General features: G+C 40.8%; 1 long non-coding RNA gene across 2 annotated transcripts in view; it reads left to right on the top strand.

The window, feature by feature from the left end:
• LOC144317654 (uncharacterized) overlaps nt 1–17420 on the top strand; it is a 37201-nt gene that overhangs the window by 3950 nt on the left and 15831 nt on the right. The window contains exons 2-3 of one of the 2 annotated variants that reach the window (XR_013383664.1): nt 9821–10459; nt 13239–13305. This is a non-coding gene — a long non-coding RNA (uncharacterized LOC144317654). Of the gene's footprint in view, nt 1–9820; nt 13306–17420 lie in introns of both variants that reach the window. The other variant, XR_013383663.1, reaches the window with a different exon arrangement.

Raw genomic sequence — 17420 nt, forward strand, 5'->3', positions numbered from 1 at the left:
CGAGATTGAGCCCTGTGTCAAGCTCCCTGCTCAGCAGAAAGCCTGCTTCTCCGTCTCCTTTTGCTCCTCCCCCCGAGTCCTGTATGAGCGTGCTCTCTAAAATAAATAAATAAAATCTTTTAAAAGAAAAGAAAGAATTATCTTAGTTACATGTGACAAAACCAACTTAAACTAGCTTTGGCAAATAGCTCCCTACAGAAGCCCAGAAATTGGGACATCTCAGGGTAGATTTATCTCCAGGTATGGTCTCAAAAAATGTTGTTACTTTGTCTCTTTGTCTCTCCATCTCTCATCTCATCTCTGCTTGTCTGCTTCTCTTTGTACATTGGCTTCAACTTCTCACATTTCAGCCTGGCTTCCTCTACACAACCAGGCAAGATACCGTCAAATATTTCCAAAATTCCATTCTTCTAGCACCATAGTGCCAAAAGCCAGGGAGCGGCCTGAATGGCTAGGCTTGAGTCAAGAATTTTCCTTGGATAGGGATGGGTGGGGAATTGTAATAACGGTCCCACTAAAACCTGAGGGAATGAGACAGGAGTATCCAGAGGTGATGGGTGGTGGGTACTGTTTTCAAGGAAGAAGAGAAAAGCCTCCCGGGCCACAAATGGCGTGTACAGCTGCCACCGTTGCTCATATGTAACCCAGTTTGCAAAACCCAGCTCAAAGGAAATACCCAGTTTAAGTTGGTAATTTCCATTGTAACCACCAGAGGACTTGAGTCCCTAGTGCCTTCAATGACCAACATTGTACTTCCCTTCCTCTCACCCTCATCTTTTCCCAATGCTAAGGCACAGGAAGTAATATTCAGTTATTTAATATTTATTCAATAAATGTTTGCTGACTACCCAGTTGTTGTTCAGGTCAGTGTTGGCCACCATCAATGGAAAATGATTAAACATGCTATGTCCACCATTAAGTTTAGTGTACACAGTAAGCATTTAAACAAAGAGCTATAGAGCATTATATAATAAGGACAATGATAAGACAACTTCATCAAGAAGAAGTACCATGGGTGGCTCAATGGTTGAGTGCCTGCCTTTGGCTGAGGTGGTGATCCCGGGGGTTCTGGGATCGAGTCCTGTGTTGGGCTCCCTGCAGGGAGCCTGCTTCTCCCTCTGTCTGTGTCTCTGTATCTCTCATGAATAAGTAAATAAAATCTTAAAAAAAAAAAAAGAAGTAATAAGCACAATTTCTAGACCCAAAATGCCTGGGTTTAAATCCCAGTACCACAAGCTATTGCATGGACCTTGGGAAAGTTGCTTAACCTCTTTCAGTCTTAGCTTCCTCATCTGTAAAAGGGGGACAGTAATAATGCCTACTTCATGGGGTCATGGTTGTAAGGACTGAATAAAATAATTATTACAAAGCACTTAGCACAGGTTAGCCCTGCAATAATTGACAAATAGTGTTGGCACTGTCAATAGTAAGACTCAGTATTAAAAACCAGGTCTCCTGAATTCCACACACATCTAGGAATCCTTCCAGGCCTCTTCAGGGCCACACAAGAGATGAGCTGCAGAACTCAGAGTCATTTTCCGTCTCCCTTCCAATAAAAGACTTCAGATCCACTTTGCAGCTGTCAATGGCTGCTGACTCTTCTATCTATGAGGCACTCTTCAGAATTCACCTTTTTTTTTTTTTTTAAGATTACTTATTTGAGAGAGAGCAGAGTGAGTGAAAGAGAACATGAGTCAGGGGAAAAGGCAGAAAGAGAGGAAGAAGCGGGCTCCTCACTGAGCAGAGAGCCTGATGTGGAGCTCAATCCCAGGATCCTGGAACTCTGGGGCCATGACTCAAGCTGAAGGCAGATGCTCTACTGACTGAGCCACCCAAACACCCCAGAATCCGCCATTCTTATTTCCTTCCCAGACCTCAGGGCCCCAAAATGTGGGGGAGAGGCTGAATCCCAGGTGGACGTGCCTCTGCACTCTGAGTTGTACTTCCAGTTCAGAGAGAGCTGATCTGTTGATAGATACCTCCGTGGGGAGGATCATACAACTGTGACTTTATCCCCTAACTTTTCTTTTTGAACTGAGACCTTGCTACCATGAGGTAGACTCAGAAGGCTAACACTTGACCTTTCTATTTGGAAACAACAGAAGGACAAAGGGCACCAGCTTTAGAAGTTCACACCGGGTGTCCCAGATGGGTATAAACATAGCTATGGCTGAGGACTCATGACCATAGCTGGTAGGAGGAAGGGAAGTCCTTCTGAGGACTTCACCCAATCTTTAGCCCAGTCTACCCTGCAAGTGAAATCATTGAGAGGTGACCTAGATGCTGCTTTCCAAAGCCAGTGCCTGGAGGCAAGGCTTTTGCCACCTAGCCTGGGCAACACTAGAACCTCAGTGAGTATGAGCATCTGACACCTTCAGGATGGCAGCAGACCTCATCCATTTTTGTCTGGCTGAGTGGGGAGAGAATGATTATTCATTAGTTCTGCCGTGATTGTCTTCTCTCCCTCACAGTAAACAGAGGGTTCACAACTGGGAATAGGAAAAGCCAATGCCCCAGGATCTGAGGAGCAAGTTCTTTTTTTGAAACTCTTAATCTAATGCTGTTGGATGAACAGGTGGAAGCCTGGTTAGGCACTAATCAACAAGGCAGAAGAACAGGTTTGGCAGGGTGGTTTTGAGTAACTCTACTGAAAAGGAGTTATTACTCTTGGAATGTCCTCTCTTAGGTGTAGTATTTTCTTCCTGAGCCCATTTTATGAACACAGGAAGCTTTCAGCCTGATCCTAGAAGTGCCACGTTGGAAAGCTGGAAACAGAAACATAAGTGGCTTTTTCGTGGCTTAATACTTTAATAGGATCTGAGGTCATGGTTGGGAATGGTGTGCGCAAGCACATGTACATGTGCACGCTCACACACACAAACATGCGCACACCATTCTGCTGCCCCAGGGCATGTTGTCTCTGGTGACTGGCTTTCCCCGCAGAAAGGGAAACATATTTATAAAGCACCTAGTTTGTGTCAGCACTGGACAGTGTGCTTTCATTGTGTTATCTGATAGGATTTGATTTTGAAGGTTTTTTACTGATGAGGACACCAAGACCCAAAGAGGTGACATAATCTGAACAAAATTGCATAGTTAATACATGGCAAAGATAGGATTTGAACCCAAATTACTAGATTCCAGAGCTTAACTTCTTTCTGTTAAACACACTGCCTGTGCATATGAGACTTTTGAAATTGTGGCCTGAATGTAACCTGCTCCCTATAACTCTCTTACTGCTCTGGAGTTTTTCAAAAAAGTACTTCAAAACACCATTGTGTGGCAAGGCCTCCCACATACAAGGGACAGTCCTTGGAAAGTTGAATCTTATTGTATGCAATTTGAACTTCAAATAATATACGGCTTTTAATGAAGACACTGGGGATAAAAAGCATCTGTAAAACAATAATAAAATGATCATCAACTCAGTTAAAAAGTACAAATGAGGGGCACCTGGCTGGCTCAATTAGTAGAGCATATGACTCTTGATCTTGAGGTTGTGAGTTCAAGCCCCACACTGGGTATAGAGCTTACTTAAAAAATAATAATAATAAGTAAATATTGAGGCACCTGGGTGGCTCAGTCAGTTAAGCGTCTATCTTCAGCTCAGGTCATGATCCCAGGGTCCTGGGTCAATGGGGAGCCTATGTCTCCCTCTTCCTCTGCCCCTCCCCCTGTTCATGCTCTCTCTCTCTCAATTAAATAAATAAAGTCTTTTAAAAAATAAATCTTAATGAAAGTGAAATATAAAGTGTCTATTAAGCACATGAAAAGATACTCCTTACTTAATATGAGTTCAAACTAAAAGTCACTGAGATTTATTTATTATGTATTGGACTGATAAAAATCCAAAGGATTGATAACACTTAGATTAGCCATAAATGTGGATAAATAGGAGCTATCATACATTACCAGTGTTGAGATAATTCCTATTAAAGGCAATTTGGTCATGACTACCAAAATAATATATGTATATACCCTCTGACTCACCAAGCTCGTTTCTAGGAATTTGCTTTACAGTTATAGTTGTGGGTATGCAAAATGATGTATATACAAGGTTTTTCACTGAAGCAGTACTTGAAAGAAACATCAAAAATCTGAAAAGTTAAATATCCATCAATAAGGGCCTGGTTATGGGGCACCTGTGTGGCTCAGTTGGTTAAGTGTCTGCCTTCAGCTCAGGTCATGATCCCAGGGTCCTGGGATCAGCCCCTGTGTCATTGTGTCATTGGGTTCCCTGCCCAGTGAGGAGTCTGCTTCTCCCTTTCCCTCTCCCTCTGCCCCTCCTCCTGCTTGATGACTCTCATCTAAGCTCCATCAATGACACTTGAAAAAGCGGCTTTTAGTCCTGCTGTCATTCCTTATCTCTCGGATGTCCTTTAAAATCTTTCATTTGCTCACCAACAAAGTCTGTTTGGTTTCTAGCTACCTGAATTTATAAAAGAAAAATTTGTTCACATCACTCGATGTCTCTCTCTCTCTCTCTCTCAAATAAATAAATAAATAAATAAACAAACAAATAACATTTTTTTTTAAAAGGGCCTGGTTAAATAAATTATGGGACATCCATACAGTGGAACACTATGCAGCTGAGGAAAAGAATGAGAAATATTTTTGTGTACTGATTGGAAAACATTCTAACACATATTATTGATTTGAAAAAAGCAAGACACAGAACAGTGTATACAGTAGATATCATTTACATAAAAAAGGGAAATACCATGTATGTGTATTATCATGTAAATGCATTCAAAATCTCTTAACAGAGATGCAAGAAAACTAGTGACTGGTTATCTATTGTGGAAGTAACAGTGGGAGGGATGTATTTCACTGTATACCTTTTTAAAATTTTGATGTTTAAACTTCATGAATTTTTAAAATTAAGAATGATTGTTTTTACAATAAAAGGAATAAAGAAAAGCAATGTGGTATTGGGGCACATCATATGTATTCTGGCTGCACTATAGGACTGTCACTCCAATCCATCTACAAACTGCCTTCTTGAGTGGACAGACTCTTCATTAAAAGAAGTGACTCAAATTAACATGTAGTCTCCTAAACTGACACCCTTCAACACCCTCCCCCCAAATCCCTGGGATCGTGGGAAGGAGTATGGCTGCTTTGTTAGGTGTTCTCAGACTGCAAGTGATTCAGCCTGGTTGATGACTCTCATCTAAGCTCCATCAATGACACTTGAAAAAGCAGCTTTTAGTCCTGCTCTCATTCCTTTTCTCTTGGATGTCCTTTAAAATCTTTCATTTGCTCACCAACAAAGTCTGTTTGGTTTCTGGCTTCCTGAATTTATAATTTGTTCATTTGATTCCAGTACTCATGTAAAGTACTTGGGATTCACAACCTGGAGGTAGGCCAACATTTCTTAAGACATAGAAAGCAAATAACCATTTAAAGATTTTATTTTAAAGATTTTATTTATTTATTAATGAGAGACATACAGAGAGAGGCAGAGACACAGGCAGAGGGAGAAGCAGGCTCCATGCAGGCAGCCTGATGTGGGACTCGATCCCTGGACTCAGGGGTCACGCCCCGAGCCAAAGGCAGACGCTAAACCACTGAGCCACCCAGGGATCCCCCTATTTAAAGATTTGATAAATTAGACTTTTTCAGAATTTAAAACTTCTGCTTATGACAAGATATAGTTCAGAAAATGAATAGGAAACCCATAGCCTGAGACACTATATGTTCATAAAACATTTGTTTCACAAATGACTTGCATCTGAAGTGTATTTTTATTTTGATTTTTAAAAAGATTTTATTTATCTATTTGAGAGAGAGAGAGTGTTTGAGAGAGAGAGAGCACAGCACGGGGAGGAGAAGGAGAAGCAGGCTCCCTGCTCATCAGGGAGCGTGACTTGGGGCTCAATCCCAGGACCCTGAGATCGTGACTCAAGCCAAATGTAGACACCCAACTGACTGAGCCATCTAGGTGCCCCTGAAGTGTATTTAAAAACATTTTTTAAAAATTTTTATTTATTTATTTGAGAGAGTGAGGAAGAGAGAGAGAGAGCAGGGGGAGGAACAGAGGAGCCCAACTCAGGGCTCAGTCTCAGGACCCTGAGATCATGACCTAAGCTGAAACCAAAAGTTGGACACTTAACTGACTAAGCCACTCAGGCACCCTGAAATTTATTTTTAAAAATCTATAAGAAAAGGACTCCAAAATATTTAATGAGCAAAAGACCTGAACACTCGAAAGAAAATGTACAAAAGGCCAATAAGCCCATAACAAATTGCTTAAAAGGGATCCCTGGGTGGCTCAGCAGTTTAGCACCTGCCTTTGGCCCAGGGCGCGATCCTGGAGTCCTGGGATCGAGTCCTGCGTCAGGCTCCCAGATGGAGCCTGCTTCTCCCTCCTCCTGTGTCTCTGCCTCTCTCTCTGTGTGTGTGTCTATCATGAATAAATAAATAAGTCTTTTAAAAAATAGCTTAAAAATGTCATGCATTAGGGAAATGTCTATTAAAATCACAGTGAGGGATCCCTGAGTGGCGCAGCGGTTTGGCGCCTGCCTTTGGCCCAGGGCCCGATCCTGAGGACCCAGGATCGAATCCCACATCGGGCTCCCGGTGCATGGAGCCTGCTTCTCCCTCTGCCTGTGTCTCTGCCTCTCTCCCTCTCTCTGTGTGACTATCATAAATAAATAAAAATTTAAAAAAATAATAAAATAAAATCACAGTGAGATACCTCCCTAAATTCACTGTAATGGTTAAAATTAAAAAGACTGAATATACCAAATGTTGGCAAGGGTGGAGCAACTAGCATACTCATTTGTTGCTGGAAGTAGTGAAAAATGGTACAACTACTTTGGGGAAATGTTTGGGTTTCTTATAAAATTAAATACACACCTACCCTATGACTCAAGAATTTCATTCTTAAGCAATTACCCAAGGGAAATGAAACATATGTCCTTTCAAAAACTTGTACAAAAATGTTCAAAGAAGTTTTTTTCATAATAACCTCAAGCTGGAAACAACCCAGTGTGCATCCTAGTACAATGGTTAAACAAATTCATACAATAGAAAATTAGTCAACCACTAAAGGGAACTAACAATATACATAACAATGTGAATGAACTTCACAGATAAAATCATTATGCTGAACCAAAGAAACTAGATACAAAAGAGTGCACACAGTTTATTTTCAATTATATGAGATCTAGAACAGGAAAATCTAATTTATGGTGGAATAAAATTTAAAAATTGGTTGTGTCTGGGGGGGTCAAATTGCTGAGGCAAGGAAGATGATGAAACTATTCTATGTTTTGGTGGGGATGTGGGCCTCATAAATGTAGGCATTTGTCAAAACTCATCAAATTATGTACTTAAAATGTCTGCATCTCACTGTCCATTCCCCCTGCCAAATCTATAAATAAATATTGACCTATACTTGGTAGATTAGGCTTGAGTAAATAAGAAAATATACTGAGGGCAATGGGAGCCAGTTTTCTCACAGTTGGATAAAGGGAGTTACAAAAAGAGGGAATATACCATGTGATGTTGGATTAGAATTGGAGGTATCAGTATGAACTTAGGGTTTTATACAAATTTTCTGGTTTTGTCCACTGAGGGAGCCTAGAGAAGCAACGACATACCAGCTGCAATGAGCTAGCTCTTGGTTTCTTTTTGGTTTAAGATTTTATTTATTTATTTATTTATTTATTTATTTATTTATTTATTTATTTATTTATGAGAGAGAGAGAAAGCATGAGCAGGGTGAGGGGCAGAGGGAGAAGCAAACGCCCTGCTGAGTGAGAAGCCTGATGCAGGGCTCCATCCCAGGACCCTGATATCATGACCTGAGCTGAAGACAGACACTCAACTGACTGAGCCACTCAGGCACCCCTCCAGATTTTGGTTTCTAAATACCATTTTCCAAGGAGGGAAACCAGGGTTTCTTGGAGAACAGACTTCTGCAAGAAAGAATAAGATGAACCTGAAATACCTTCTTGTGCCGGAAAGTAGGAAAGTACTCCATAAATTCTGGGGATATATCAAAAGAACACAGGAGGGGCGCAGAGGTGGCTCAGTCAATTAAGCAGCCAACTCCTGATTTCAGTTCGGCTCATGATCTAAGGGTCCTGGAGTTGAGCCCCATGTCAGGGTCTGTACCCAGCATGGAGTCTGCTTGAGATTTTCTCTCTCTCTCTCTCTCTCCCTCTCTCCCTGCCCTGCCTCCCGCTCACCGTCTCTCTCTATCTCTATTAAATAAACAAATCTTAAAAAAAAAAAAGCACAGGAACCAGCCTAAGGGGGCTCCCACCAGCCAAATCTGGGATGATCTGAGCATCAAAAATAAATAATGATGTCAGTAGATTATAGCCCATTGCATTAACTAAGAATCTATAAGTCTATTCTGAAATAAATAAATATTTACTTATTTTTAAAGTAGGCTCTATGCCCAACATGGGGCTTGAACTCACCACCCTGAGATTAAGAGTGGTGTGCTCTACTGCTGCACCAGCCAGGTGCCCCTGAAATAGATAGATAGATAGATAGATAGATAGATAGATAGATAGATAGATAATGAAGAAGAAGGAGATCTTCCTTACAGTAGAATCATATCTGCTAATACAGAAGGAAATGATGGGGATAGAAAATAATCATGGGGGGAATCCCTGGGTGGCTCAGCAGTTTGGCGCCTGCCTTTGGCCCAGGGCGTGATCCTGGAGTCCCAGGATCGAGTCCCACATTGGGCTCCCTGCAGGGAGCCTGCTTCTCTCTCTGCCTGTGTCTCTGCCTCTCTCTGTGTGTCTCTTGTGAATAAATAAATAAAATCTTAAAAAAAAAAGAAAATCATCATGGACATGGAAACTTGAGAGTTAAAGTGTAATGAGGAAAATTCTCAAAGTATCTCCTCACAAATTACTTTTAGCTATAGAGGGGGAAACTAGTAAGTTTAGAGTGGAGGGATCTAGCAGTGTCTAGGTTAACCACTTGATCAAAATAAACATTATTGATCTTGAGACAGAGCAACTTCATATACTTCCTGATATCATATTATATTCCTGTCAAAATGCATAATCTGAATTTAAGGTTGAGGGAACACCAGCTAAACAAAAAATGAGTGACATTCTACAAATAAAAAGCTGCACTTTTAAAAAATGTCAAGGTCGGGGATCCCTGAGTGGCTCAGCGGGTTTAGCGCCTGCCTTCGGCCCAGGGCATGATCCTGGAGTGCCAGGATCAAGTCCCGCATCAGGTTCCCTGCATGGAGCCTGCTTCTCCCTCTGCTTCTCCCTCTGCTTCTCCCTCTGCTTCTCCCTCTGCCTGTGTCTCTGCCTGCGTCTCTGCCTCTCTCGCTCTCTGTGTCTCTCATAAATAAATAAATAAATAAATAAATAAATAAATAAATAAATAAATAAATAAAGTGTCGAGGTCAAGGAAGGCAAAGTAAGGCTGAGGAATTGTTTCATTTTAGAAGAAAACTAAACACACCAAATAAATGCAAAGTATGGTTCTGAACTGGAGATTGGATTGAGAACCAAAGCAAGTGTAATGGATTCTATCTGGACAAATATATTTTTTAAAGATTTTATTTATTTATTCATGAGAGATACAGAGAGAGAGAGAGAAGCAGAGACACAGGCAGAGGCAGAAGCAGGCTCCATGCAGGGAACCCAATGTGGGACTCGATCCCAGGATCCAGGATCACGCCCTGGGCCAAAGGCAGGCGCCAAACCGCTGAGCCACCCAGGGATCCCTGGACAAATTTTTTGAATATGGACTGTATTAGTTTCCTATAACTGCTGTCACAAATTGCTACAAATTTGGTACATTAAAATAACACACATTTATTCTTTTATAGTTCTGAAGACCAGAAACCTGAAATCCGTTTCACTGGGCTGAAATCAAGGTGTTGGCAAGGTCGTGTTCCCTCAGTAGTGGTAAAGCACATAATGTCTCCAATTTACTTTTGAATAAATCAGAAATGGGGCAAGATGTAAACAATTGGGAAATCTGGGTAAAGGGTTATACAGGAGCTCCTTGGACTATTTTTGCAACCCTTCTGTAAGTTTGATTATGCTAAAATTTAAAGGTACCAGAAGAACAACTATTAGAGAAAACAGAGGCAGGGCTACAAAACTAAAGTTTCATGCCAATTCTAAGGTCAGTGGAATAGTTTCCTAATCAGAGGTGGGAAAATGGGCCAGATAATAACACTTCGTTGCTCTTGTACGGTGCTCGTTTTTTAAGTTATTTCGTAGGAATGGTTTTATATTCTCTTTGCAACAAGTCTGAAGGATTAGAAGGGCAGACATTTTTATTCCCAATGGACAAATGAAAAACCGAGTCACTTAAATGACTTACTCAAGATCCTTTGTGAGGTTAGTGGCAGATTCAGGGATTAGAGTCTTTCTTGATCCTTCTGTGCTCATTTAAGGAATTGGTTAAGAGTGGTTTGAAGTCAGACGGACCTGCGCTCAAATCTTGGCTACTACTCAAGGTAGGTAGGTTACACAATAATGACAAATCAACCCTGAAATGTCAACTGCTTAGCACAATCAAGCTAAGGTTTATTTATTGTTCCCATTACGGTGTAACGTAAGCCAGTCAGCTCCCTTGAGACGCTCTCCACCAGGTAGTTATTTAGGGTATCTGGGCTGTGTCCTTGGGAGGGAGAGGGAAGCAAGGTGGTCCTGGGCTTCCAGCTGTGTGAATAAGGAAGAGATAGCAGAAGTGCCCGTGGAATGTTTTAAACCGAGAAATGGGGTATATCGCATCTACATCTAATTCACCAGTATTCAATCACATGATCTCATCTAAATGCATGGAGATCTGGAAAATGTAGTCTTTCTGTGTGGTCCAAAGGAAAATAAAAAGTTGTGTGAACACCCAGCTTTGGCTCTGCCATAATTGCTATGTAAACTCGAGCAATTTATTTAAACTCTTTCTAGGTTTTCTCATTCATTGAATAGAGACGATAAGACTACATAGGGTTGTTGTATTAAATGAAGCAACTAATATACATGACATGTGTAGCACAGGGCCTCACACATAATGAACCTAATTGCATGTTATTAGGATTCCACAACTTCTCATGTCTCTTATAGTCTTAGTTATATCAATTCCCTGGTTAGTGGTGGAGTTATTCATGCCAATCCTTTCCACCTGCTGCCCATTTGTACCTTGCTCTATGACCACAATGTAATGGACATTAGTCTCTTCAAAAAGAAAGATCAAGGCCTTAGAGCAGGGCCCACATGGCAGGATGTAATAGAAGAGCAATGGGTCACAGGGTGTCGTTTTTGCAAAATATATCTTAATGCAGATACATAGTAGCAGTGCAGGCACCCCTGAACTCCCTGGGGTTGCTGAGATGGCCCCTCTGATTATTCTGAACAAACAACAGGTGTTGACAAACTTCCAACAAAGCTGGCTAAGGAGCCTATTCTCTACTCTGGAATTTAGAGGGAAAGGAAAGAGTGATATTCAGGAGACATCAGATGTAACATCTGTCCAGAGTTCACAACTTTCCCCACACTCAGTGCCACAGTAGGTAGTCCTCCAGAGAGACCCAACTAGGGACACTCTGGGCCTCCTGGTGACCTGAAAAACAGAACACTGGGATTCATGAGCCTGAGTAGGATGGACTCCAAAGAGTCATGCATGACCACGTCTTTTCTCCCAGATAGAAATGTCCCTTTCAGTTTGGAAATGGGCACCTGGGACCAGAATTTGAGACCTGCAGCTTACATAGACCTTACTCCATTTCCTCCTATACATAACCAAACCAGAATTTGGCCCACCAACACAGACTGTGGTTTCACCTTCCACCAATCTTCCAGAGTTGAGAAATTTTCACATTTCATAAACAATGTAATTCAGTGGTATAGCCAAATTAATCCTCTCTTGGATTAGTTGATGTCCCAGATTTGAGAATACAGTAAAGTAAAAACTCCAGACTCCAGATCAAAATATGAATCCACTTGAAACAAATAGCAACTTTTACCGAAGTCTTAACTCAAACATACAATTTTAGTCATTCTTACAAGAAGTTCTCTGAGTATTTCTAGTGGTTATTTGCAAGCCCTGGACTTCCTTGTGGCTGAAATCAGCATGAGTGGGTTCAGAACTCTTCTCATCTCCACACAAGACCAAAGTTCAGACAGCCTTCCCCCAGGGTCAATGTGAGGCCCTGCTTAATCATGTTATGTTTGCTGATTGAACTCCCTGACCTCTGGGACTCTGGACCTTACCGGTCTCACCCTATGGTCCTATTCCATTTCTCCCTTGCTCTTGTGATCTCTGTGGACTTGATCCTTTCTGCTGGTATCTCCCAGATCCTGGGGAGTCCTGATTTCCTACCACTTACCAAAAACAAAGGTGGCTCCAGAATTTCTGTCATGGGGATTCTTAAACAGGGCAGACTCTTTGGAAGATGGTTCGGCATATCTTCCCTCTTGTGCAATTCTAGGGGCATCCCTTAGCTGGTATTTCACATAAATGACACTTCTTGGGGCTATGGGGTTTAGGAGTCTTAATTTCCGGAAGTTGTTATGAGGCCAAATTTCCCTAGCACTTTTTCTACTTAAACTACATTTTTACTTGGAGTGGCTTGATGAGTAAGGAGGCTAAAGCTCTCCTCGCACCACCTCTTGTTGTCACCACTACCCACCCATGACTAGAGGTGAAAATAAAGTGTGGAGAAAATTTGAAATCAAAGGTTGTGGTAGTTTGCAGTTGCTACCAACACCTTCCAAAGGTTCAAGAGGTGACACAGCACAAGTAACACTGAACTAAAAACTAGAAAAGGAGAGAAAAAAGAGAAAGAATATTCCAGAGGCAATTCTGCATGTACTGGCTCTTCCTCTCTGCTGGTTCCAGGAAGGACATTTCATGAACCCATGTTGGTGAAAAGGCTTTTCTGGAAGAGGAGAGCAGTGTGGGGTCATGATTCAGATGACTCAAGTTCACATTCTGACCTGTAGCTCCAGTTACTTAATCCTGTGAAAAGTGCTTCTCTTTCCCAATCAGTCTCCTGGTCTGTAAAATGGGGTCAGTGACCCAGACCACCTCACAGGTTGTTGTGAGACTCGACTATGATAATAATGTGAGAGTGTAGTGAGGGATTTGATTGCTACAGATTTTAAGTTTCAGTTTATCTAAAAGTTTTTGGGCTTCTTGGAATTCCCTCAAAAAATTTTAAGGAAACTGACAATCATTTCAATTGTGACTTGTTTTTGTAAACTCCCTTTCTTCCTCCTGCGTATTTTTGTCTACAGTGTCTGTAAAGTCCCCTTTTGTAATGCAAGTGCCCCTGGAGGAAAGGAACAGCTGACACTTCTTCAGGTAACATCTTCATTGATGAATTTTTACCCATGTTTATACCTGTGTAATTCTAGATTGGTTTATAGTGAATGTTTACAGCACTTTAGAAGCTCTCTCGTGGATTCCACCCAGCCTTGTCCTTCCTCTCCATCTTCTCAGGTAAACAACAGTCCAGCCTCTATCAGCAGAAATTAGTTTTGCCAATCTTATCAATGCGATCAGAGACAATATGCTGCATATGCTCTTTCAACATTATGTATGTGCCATTCATCCATGTTGTCGCACATAGCAGAAGTTCAAGTTTGTATGTAGTATCCCACTGTGTGGAGAGATCACAATTTATCCTTCCAACTGTTCATTGGCATTGGATGTTTCCAAGCCTAAAATCAGTAGGGTTTTAGTGATTATGAATTGCACTGCTATGAACATCCTTATGTCTGTTAGTAGATATAAGCTCTCTTCCCTCAGGTCTGTACTTAGGAGAGAAATTGTTGGATCAGAGTGTAAGCATGGGTTTAATTTCAATAGTTACCTATTAACAGTTTTCCTTTTTTAAAAAAGATTTTATTTATTTATTCATGAGAGACACAGAGAGAAAAGCAGAGACACAGGCAGAGAGAGAAGCAGGCTCCATGCAGGGAGCCCGATGTGGAACTGGATCCTGGGACTCTGGGATCACGCCCCAAGCTGAAGGCAGATGCTCAACCACTGAGCCACCCAGGCGTCCCTGACAGTTTTTCAAAGTGGTTGTACCAATTTATTCCAACCACAAATGTATGAGAGTTCTAATTGTTCCACAACCTTCTTAGTATTCAGTATGGCCTTTTAAAAAAAACTTGTGTTATTCAACGTTAATACGTTGAAAAAATCAAAAAGCCTAGGAACAGGGATGCCTGGGTGGCTCAGCAGTTTGGCACCTGCCTTCAGCCCAGGGCGTGATCCTGGAGCCCTGGGATTGAGTCCCACGTCGCGTTCCCTGCATGGAGCCTGCTTCTCTCTCTCTGCCTCTCTCTCTGCCTGTATCTCTGCCTCTCTGTGTCTCTCATGAATAAATAAATAAAATCTTAAAAAAAAAAAAAAAAAGCCTAGGAATGAATCTGGCTGGTTCAGTTGGTAGAGCATGCAACTCTTGGTCTCAGGGATGTGAGTTTGAGCCCCATGTTGAGCCTAGAACTTATTTTTTAAAAAATCAGAAAAAAATTGTACCATTCTAATGAGTATGTATCTCATTTGTATGTTTTATTTTTTTTATTTTTTTTTAATTTTTATTTATTTATGATAGTCACAGAGAGAGAGAGAGGCGCAGAGACACAGGCAGAGGGAGAAGCAGGCTCCATGCACCGGGAGCCCGACGTGGGATTCGATCCCGGGTCTCCAGGATCGCGCCCTGGGCCAAAGGCAGGCACCAAACCGCTGCGCCACCCAGGGATCCCTCATTTGTATGTTTTAATTTGCAACAGCATCTTAAAAGGTATATAGGATAGGCTTATTGGAAATTTTGGATATTCCCTTTTGTGAGTGCTTGTTTCAGTCTCTTTTCTAACTATTGAGTTGTCTATCTTTTACTTAGTTATTTCTAAAACTTTTTTATAATATATATTTTGGATTCAAGTCCATTATTGGATGCATGTATGAATATATTTTTCCACTCTGGGACTCACCTTTTCATTCTCTTAATGATGTCTTTCATAATTTTAAAATAATTCATTCATTCTGTCAATTACTTATTTTATACCCAGTATTTTTTGTGTCCTATTTAAAAATCATTTGCCTACTCTTTTTTAAAAATACAAAATTATTCTTTTCAAAAGTAAATTGTAAAAATATTATAACGGGTAGATTATCACAAAGAAGAAGAAAAATAATTACCCACAATGATACCATCCAGAGATATAACCTCTGTTAACATTTCAGTACATATTCTAGTACTTATAAATGTTTATACATATCGTTTTTTGCTGTTTTTTTCCCAAAAGAGTGGATTGTACTGTACTTTTTAGTTAACCTTTTAAAACACATTTTATATAAATATCAATAAATACTCATCCTCATAACTTTTTTTTAGATTTATTTATTTGAGAGAGAGAGAGAGAGAACGATCAGGAGAAGGGGGCAGAGGGAGAAGCCAGCTCCCTGCTTGGCAGGACTCCCAAGGTTCTGGGATCATGACCTGAGCTGAAGGCAGATGCTCAATCAACCGAGTCACCCAGGCATCCCTCATCCTCATAATTTTTAATGATTATGCAATAATCCATCGGATGGATATGCCAAAAGTATGGAAAAGTTCACATAGTAATATATTAACAAGCAATATCAGTAACACTAAATGGAACTGCCTCAAGGATAGAGAATCATTTGAGACATTTACCAAGGCAATGATACATAGTGTCAGAAATTCAACTTCAGTTCTGCTGCTAACTCCACCACCAAGGGAAAGTCATTCAACATCTCCCCACCTTGGAATGCTCCATGTTTGAGAGGTCAGAACACATATTCTATAAGGTTTGCTCCAGCTCTGAATGTCTGAGGATTTACCCATCACGGAGGCTGCTGCTATCTCTGGTATTTTGAGTGACTCATTTGTAATCCAAGCGATCTATTAGGTCAGAGTAAACAAAAACCTTTGGGAACTGCGTGACAAGGTAATCATGTCTTGGGGCAGAATGAGTGTAGGGGATATACATCACATCTCTGCTTAAAATCAGCCGTGGTTGTGTGACCCTAAGGGACTTCCCTGGGAGCTAAGAAATGAAGGTTTGCTTTTTATCAGAAGACAGGTAGTTTAGAGAGTTAAGTATTTTCAGAGAGGAAATCACTGTTGTGTTTAACTCTCTAAAATTGGGGAGAAAGAATCCTAAATTTAAAAAGACATGAAAAAAGGTAAAAGCATGAAGACCTTTTACCAAGGGACACCTGAGTGGCTCAGTTGGTTAAGTGGTTGCCTTCAGCTCAGGTCATGATCCCAGGGTCCTGGGATTGAACCCTGCATGGAGCCTCATGTTGAACCCCGTATAGAACCCCATATTGAACCCCGCATCAGGCTCCCTCCTTGATGGGCAGCCTGCTTCTCCCTCTCCACCACTTGTACTCTTTCCTGCACTTCCTCAAATAGATAAAATCTTAAAAAAAAAAAAAAAGACCTTTTACTAAAAGAGTTGAGCAGAAGAAATACTATTGGATGAACTTCACTTGGAAATATCTCTTTGAATTACTGGAATGGAATGACAATTAGGAGACTGATTTGGAGAATGAAGGTGAGAAACTGAAATTTTGCTTGGTGCTTACTGGTTGCCACATCACTACGGACTGATCATCTGTCTGAGCCTGTGTCCCCATCTATAAAATAAGGAAATTATACTATCTCCTAAGTTTGTCAGGATAATTAGGTGACATAGGTGGCTTGAACCAAGTAAAGCCCTTTCTCTTGTCTTAGCACATGGTGAGTACCGTTTTTTTTTTGTTCTGCAATTTAAAAAAATCAGTGAATTTTTAAAAATTCACATTCCATAAAACTCACCAGTCTAAAGCATATGATTCAGTGGTTTTTTCATATATCCACAAAGTTGTGCAACCACCACCACTATCTAACTCCAGAACTTTTCCATCACCTCAAAAAGAAACCCCGTCCTCATTAGCAGTCACTCTCCAGGAGCCCTTCCTTATCACCCCTGGCAACGAGTAATCTCTACAGATTTACCTATTTTGGACAATCATATACATGGAATCTATAATATGCTGTCTTTTTGATTAGCTTTCATTATCATAAGACATTCAATATGATTGCTATTATTGTTGTTATTCTTATTTCCTATGACTAAGATAGTTTGAGAACCAAATAGCATAATGGATGTGGAACCTCTTTATAAAGAAGAAATTCCTCTGGAAATCTAAGGATTGATTTATCCATAGAGGTGTTCACTCTTTCGTGGGAACAGATGGATGATCACAGGGACTTCTTAGAGGGAAAATAAAATCATAAAATTCAGAGTTATGACAGAAGTAAAAATATCCTCTATCATCCAAAAATAAATTATCCATTTGAAAAATGGTCCCCTAACTTCCCCCCTAAAGCATTTTGCTTGCTCAGTTAAGTTCTCTTTGCTGTGAGACTTGCCACCAGCAGTCCAAGTCATCAG

Source organism: Canis aureus, chromosome 7 (assembly GCF_053574225.1).
Source record: "Canis aureus isolate CA01 chromosome 7, VMU_Caureus_v.1.0, whole genome shotgun sequence".
Taxonomy (NCBI): domain Eukaryota; kingdom Metazoa; phylum Chordata; class Mammalia; order Carnivora; family Canidae; genus Canis; species Canis aureus.